Here is a 7,556-nt window from a genome sequence, read left to right as displayed (position 1 = left end):
GTGCCAGGCTAGGTGCAGGAGGTCTCGGGACAGACCCAACAAGTGCCATGGGTTGGCTGATTGAGATGACAGGTAGATGCTACCAGCTGTGCCCCCCGCCGTGCCAGTGTTATCACACCGGCACGCACCACACACCTATAAGCACGTGTCCGCTATGGGTTAACACATTCCTGCGGAGGGAGCTGGTAGGGACGTTGGGTTGCTCGGTCAATGGCCAGGGTCAACGGCGGCGTGGTGTATTCCGCAAATATGCCCGACTGTGAGGGCGGGCACAAGCCGGCGTGAGTAGGTGAAACGTTGAGTTTTATAAGGGCACCACGGGGTGACCAGCCCCTCCCCACCCAGCCCCACCCCTCCCAGCCCCCACCCACCCAGCCCCCACCCAGCCTCCCCACCCTCCCCTCCCCACCCAGCCCCTCCCTGCACGACGGACGGACACAATAATCCCCTGTGGGCTGGTGTAACCAGAGGTTCCTACCAGTATAAGGGATGTCTGCTAAAAGGCACGTCGCCCGAAATGTCGACCCTAATTGTGGCTTTTTTTTGTTTGTAGGGGTTTTTTTTTGTGCCACTGTCAAAAAAGCTACATTAAAGAAATGTTTGTTACCGGATTGTAGTAAGAGGCAGGCCCCGGCGTTTAATTTAAAGTGGCAAGCTGTGAGATGGTGCGTCTTATAATCCGGACAAGGACGGTAACGCGAGAGTGAGTAATCGATGTTCGAGCGAGCGGATTGACCGCGTGGCTGTGTGTGATACAGGCCACGTGTGAAATATCTTGATCTGAAGCTGTCGTGACTACCGAAATAACCAAAGAGTATTGATTCCTGCAAAGTCACGTAGGTAGAAATAAAACAAAATAAATCACATAAATACAGGGTGATCCCGATGTCTTGTGACCCCCTCCCTTCCAATTAATTGACCCTGAACATTATTTTTTCCTTTGCATATTCATTTTTTTATAAACCTTACTTAACACATTACGTTTTAGAGACATCTGGAGCAGCCTGTATTCTGTCCGGACAAGAGTACTGCAGTACAGTACTCTCTTAGGGTACCGTGTCTTTTTTGTTGTTAAACCAAAAGCCCTCCACTTGTCTCAAAAGAGCTTTATAAAATGTAAAGAAAAATATGCAACTGTTAAAGCTTTACAAGTGGAGTGGGTGTGTATTAAAAAAACTACAAATTGATCAGTGATTAATATTGACCAAATAATAATACTGTATATACGAATCAAAACAAGCCTTAAGATTTAGTTTTAAAGCTTTCGTGACTGCAGGGATTCCTCTTCTTGGTTCTTTCGGTAAAGTCACGTAGAAGGGAAATAATAAAATAATAATACATAATAAAATATTTTATTATGTTTGAATTTTTTATTATTTTCTACGTGACTTTACCGAAAGAACCAAGAAGAAGCCTTAAGATGACATTTATAAACAAAAAATCTCTACTCGCCCACAATGGGCTCTTGAATCCACGAATGGCTTGGGCAACGAGTCCGACGGTTTAGATCAGGACCCTCCTGAAATCACAGTCTCGAGACTCAAAGAAAACGAGACTCGACTTGAATCTTCCGAGATGGAGTCTCAAATATAAAAAACAAAGCTGCCGATTATTGTTGAAGATGCAGAAGCTGGTCTCAAGTGGCCCCATGTTTTTTTCAGTTCACCATGTACGATGAAGAAGGGCCATTGCCCGAAACGTCACCGAGTATATACCGTGCAAAGTATTGTTTATTCTTCTTTTAATGCCACTTACTGACGAAATGTGTTCAGTTTGTCTTACGATGGAGTCGTCGCCAGGTGCTGTAGTGACTTCTCTCAACCAGCAGGGGGCGCTGTGGGTTCGTGCTCACGTTCTCTGGGTTTTTTTGTCTCCACTATCGGGCAAAAACCCCAACCCATGCTAGGGGTTGGTTTTTGTCCAGGCACTGAGTTTTACTGGTAGGAACCTCCTGGTTACACCAGCCCACAGGGGATTATTGTGTCCGTCCGTCCGTCGTGAATCCAAAGATGGGAGGGGTGGGGCTGGGTGGAGAGGAGAGGATGGAGAGGGGCTGGGTGGGGAGGGGCTGGGTGGGGAAGGTGGGGAGGGGCTGGGTGGGGAGAGGAGGGTGGGGAGGGGCTGGGTGGGAAGGGGCTGGGTGGGGAGGGTGGGAAGGGGCTGGGTGGGGAGGGTGGGGAGGGGCTGGGTGGGGTGGGGAGGGTGGGGCTGGGTGGGGGGTGGGAGGGGTGGGGTTGGGTGGGGAGGGGAGGGGCTGGTCACCCCGTGGTGCCCTTATAAAACTCAACGTTTAACCTACTCACGCCGGCTTGTGCCCGCCCTCACAGTCGGGCATATTTGCAGAATACACCACGCCGCCGTTGACCCTGACCATTGACCGAGCAACCCAACGTTCCTACCAGCTCCCTCCGCAGGAGGAATGTGTTTCTCCCACACACATGCCTGTAAACAACCACTTCAGAGGCGAGAGTTGATGAATCACACATGTTGTTAAACTCCCCTCCCGTGACCATTGCCACCTCATAGTCTGTACTGTCTCGTATTCACAGGCAGGCTTTTATAGTAATGACCAGGCTCAGCACTGCTTAGCTTCGGAGATCTGACAAGATCAGGCACATTCGGGTGATTTGGTCATATGCCATAAATAACTTGGAGGTACCAGAGGAATTCCATCTACTACTACCGATACAGTGGGTGGCTGGATCAATGCCCAGGTGCGTTCAAGCTATGGCTCAATATTGGTCAACCATGTTATGGTGCGGATTACTTAGTAATTGCTGTTTACTTTAAGAAGAGTTCAATATTCTATTGCTGAACCCGGAGAATGCCACTAAGAGGTGGGGCCTCACCATCAACCCGACTAAAACAAAGCACTTTCCTTGTTTTTTTTAAAATATTATCATACATTCGAGCCCTTTAACTCTCCATTAACATTGGGCAGTTGTGGAGCGAGTGGGGGAATTCCCATACCTGGGCAGTGTGCATATGGCAGCTTCAGTTTTATATCAGAGGTCTCATTTTGAATCAGTTGAGCAACATTATTATGTGTGGAAGCTGTCTGGTCTGTCACTCCGCACCAAAGTTCAGGGACCGTCATTCTCAGTGCTTGTGAAATGTGAACATCTCTAAAGAAACGCCTGCCTCGGATTTTAAACATTCTGCCAATTAATCTATCCTAGGATCGGCCTCTGGTGCCAGGGTTGAACATCAGCACTGGGTAAGATAAAGGTGACTGTCCATGATGCTTGCCCACACCACTCTTTTGTGCGTAGTACTGTCCTTAATAGGTGTTCATTATTGATTTGAAGCTTTCGTGACTGCAGGAATCCATACTCGTTGGTTCTTTCGGTAAAGTCACGTAGGTATAAAATACAATTTATTTTATAAAAAAAAAAATTGTAGAAAAAAAAATATTTTTTTATAAAATAAATTTTATTTTATTTTATACCTACGTGACTTTCTTTTATTTTATTCCTACGTGACTTTACGGAAAGAACCAAAGAGTATATAGGTATTCATTAACAGCACTTGCCTCAACAATCTATGGCGGCTACAATGGGATGTTGGGGTTTGTCATCTTGTAGGGAGACACTGGATACTGCTGTCCGGGGTCAGCGTTACGTGGGGCTTCATTTCTCACTGAATATTTTCCAGGTCGCTATGAGAACAGAGTAGCCACAGCCATAGCGAGACGAGCTATGATGGATGTGATGTGCCGGGTGTTGAAATAATATTCCGGCCGAAATTGATCCCTGGCTCTACCTGCATATGGAGAGCCAACGATCACTTCACCCACTCTCGCCTCCGCTGAGCCGAGTATTTTTAGCATACGCACCAGCTGTGTTTTCCACATCCCATTCGCCCCCCAGTGGCCTCCTGTCCCAACCAGTCGCGAAGATCTGCAGCGGCGTGCCGAGGAGTAGCACCTTCAGTGTGTTGCGACAGACGGTGTTTGTGCGTGCGTGCGTGTCCCCACACGCTAGTCTTTGTTGGTGCGTTCTTTTGTGTCGGAGGCAGTAGCCCACCGCTATACAAAACTGGTGACCTGCGTTTGATCCCCTCCTCCTCCCCCCCCCCCAGCCACGGATAATGTCATTGGTGAGTCTTGTCTGAACCTGTCACGGACCTCCCCTAGGTCGGCTCGGCCACAAATGATCGCCTGGTGTGGTGTGGAAAAACATTTGAGACGGAGTTAATCTAGCGGAGGCCCGTGACAGGTTCAGATACCACGTGCCACTAATACCAGCCATGGCAGGGATCAAACCCAGGATGACAGGTTCATGGAGCAGTGTGCGAATCACTGTGCCACCGCTCCCTACTGCCTGTGTGTGCAATGGAGGGCGCAGTGGTTCACGAATTGAACTCCGAACTTTTGCGTCCTGGGTTCGATTCCCAGCCACGGTTAACATCCCCGGCTGGTGGAATCTGAACCTATTTTGGGCCTCCATTAGGTCAATCAAAACGTCGTATGCTATTATTTTATTTATTTTTCTTTCTACGTGACTTTACCGAAATAACCATAGAGTAGGTCAAATCAAACTTAAATGTGCACCTGGTGTGGTGGGTGACCAGCAGGACTGACTGGGTAGGCAAATAGCGACTGGGCGTGGTGCTGGCAACACCACCCACCGTTCTCACCTGAATAGGGGCTCGCTAATAGCACTTGCCGCTCCAGTCTAAATGGCCAACACCAGCGACTATTATCTGAACCTCTCCGAGGTTCAAATGTGTACCTGGTGCGATGTGTAAATATCGCTAGGAGGAGACAAAGGCGGCCGGGCGTGGTGCTGGCCACCCACCCCCTCGTGTGCCGTGCCGTCCTTCATAGGTGCTACTCGCTAGCAGCACTTGCCCCAACAGTCTGTTAAGGCTAGGCGCGGGATTTTGGTCTTTGTGTGTCCTGGTTAAATGTGTGGCTGTGATGAAGATCATTACAAGCAAGTTACGTGAGCCTCAGTGAAAACCCCCATAGGTTGACGCAGCCTACCATTGGTGGTCCGGTCAACATCAAATATTACACTGTGTAACAACAACAAAAATATATGTTTTTGTTCCTGGGTATAAGTGTTGTTTTCCAATTGATTATGCCTCAAAAGTACAGAAAGTGTCTATTATACCCCACAAACTTTGATTTTGTGACCAGGACAGTGATATTTCGAAATTTACCTATTTTCAATGAGAAAACGTGTGCATTTGTGTCATTCCTTCACATAAAGTCCTGGTCACAAAAGCAAAGTTTGTGGAGAATAATAGCCATTTTCTATACTTTTGAGGCATAAGCAATTAGAAAATAACACTTACTACCCAGGAACAAAAATCGTGTTACATTGTGTTATTTTATAAATGAATTGGTGCTTATGTGCGAAGTTTAAAAGCTCACGATGTGAATTGCGGCGCATGTACAATAAATAATTGTGTGTCTGCGCTGCTGTGGATTGTTTTTATTGAGCTGTGTGTGGAGAATTGTCACCGCACTGTCATTCCCATTGCACAGAAACCATCACAGCCCTTGGGATATCGGTCTCCTATTACCTGCTACAGTCATGCATCCTTACATATTGACAAAGACACCCCCCTACCCCATGTAGCCTTAACAGCATGCCGGCCTTCACAGGTGCTCGCTAACAGCAAGTGCTGTTAGAGAGCACCTGTGAAGGCCGGCATGGCACACGAGGGGGTGGGTGGGCCAGCACCACGCCCGGCCGCCTTTGTCTCCCTAGTGGCCATATTTAACACACCGCACCAGGTACTCATTTGAGGCTGAGTCGACCTAGGGGAGGCCCAGGACCGCTTTAGATAATCGTCACTGGTGTCGGCCGTGAGCCAGAATCGAACTCGGGCCGCCGGGTTCGTAGCGCAGCGCGCTAACCGCTGCACCACCGCTCCGCTTGGAATGTAGGTCTCCTATTACTTCATACGGTCATGCATCCTAGCACATGGACAGACACACAACACCACATATGCAAACAGAATAGCACCTCCGTATAGCCGTACAGACTGTTGGGGCAAGTGCTGTTCGCGAGCACCACGTGCAAATCGCACAACAACCACCATTCGCCCCCACAATTGACGGTGACATCACCACAGCCCCTGTGCCAGGCTAGGTGCACTTTGCGGCCACGTAAAGCTTGTGTTGCAGTCGAAACGTCGTGAGAATGTTACTGTTTTATATTTTTATTATTTTATTGTTTCCCTTCTACGTGACTTTACCGAAAGAACCAAGAATATGTCGAAGACTCATTTGCAAAAGGTCACGGAACAGATCCAGGTGTTATGGGCTGACTAAGATGATTGAAAGTTGCCTGACGGATGCACTACCTGTGCTGCCTACTGTGATGCCCACTGTGACAGCTGCGCTTTTGCATCCCGGCGTTCCGCTCGTTGTTGGGAGCATCGCTCCGTTTTTGTTGGGAGAGTGAGAGCCTCCAAACGAGCCTCATCCAAAGCGGCCAATCTTGAGTCCATTCAGCTCTACGTCCTCCTGGTACCGCATCGGCACACAGTGTACGTGTGTGCATTCGCACAAATACATAGATCCCCATATAGCCTTTAAATGTCTCTTTGGGCAAGTGTTGTGAGCAAGCACCTGTGAAGGTTGGCACGGCACACGAGGGGGTGGGTGGCCAGCACCACGCCCGGCCGCCTTTGTCTCCCTAGTGGCAATGTTTACACGCCACAACAGGTACTCATTAGAGGCTGAATAGACCTAGGAGGGCCCAGAACTGGTAGAGATTAATTACTGATGTTGGCCTTGAGCAGGCATATAACTCAGGTCTCCGGGGTTCGAATTGCATTTACATACATTCAACACACACACACACAAATATGAAATGGTTAACACGATACAAAGTTGACAATTTTCTAGATGTCATAATTCCACGCATCGTCAACGCTGTTGACAAAACGCGTAATGCGCATTCGATTCGCGAACGCGTCGCTCATTCTTCGCCCTTAATTTATTAATGTGGGCTGGGGGGTTCACTTAATCATTTATGGTAGAAAGAGATTAGCGCGGACACCGATGTCTCATCCGTCCTTGCGGCCAATTAAGCACAAATCCACACCTTGGTGGTTCACAATGGGCAGCTTCCGCGAATTACATCACAGGATCATTTGCAAAAATATATATATAATAAAAATGTCATCGTCTTAACTCTGTGCTCGATGTGCAACGATACATCGATTCGTCGATCAATATCGATTATTACGCTCATGACACATTCGTTGTATCAAGTGTTTAAAAAAACTATTTGTTTATTCGTGTATATCTTGCATGTATTGGCTTACTGTGACCTCTGGCGCCACGAGATGCTACTATAGTCACCCCATGTTAGAAATAGAATGTAGATATTTTTAAATCCTTTATATTAAGTTCGCTTGCTTGCTTACGACCGTGCAAATATTTCGGTCGTTTTTTTAACCCACTTCCCGTGATCCAATCGAGCTGACATTTTGCACACAGACTCGTTGTGCATGACAATTAATGTTCGTGAAAAAAATTTTCCTAAATTTTACACTTTTTAGGACAAAAATATTATATTTAATTACCAATTGCT

Source organism: Lethenteron reissneri, chromosome 11 (genome assembly GCF_015708825.2).
Source record: "Lethenteron reissneri isolate LAM-NWPU_2019-01 chromosome 11, ASM1570882v1, whole genome shotgun sequence".
In the NCBI taxonomy this organism is placed as follows: Eukaryota; Metazoa; Chordata; class Hyperoartia; order Petromyzontiformes; family Petromyzontidae; genus Lethenteron; species Lethenteron reissneri.
This window is presented reverse-complemented; position numbering follows the sequence as displayed.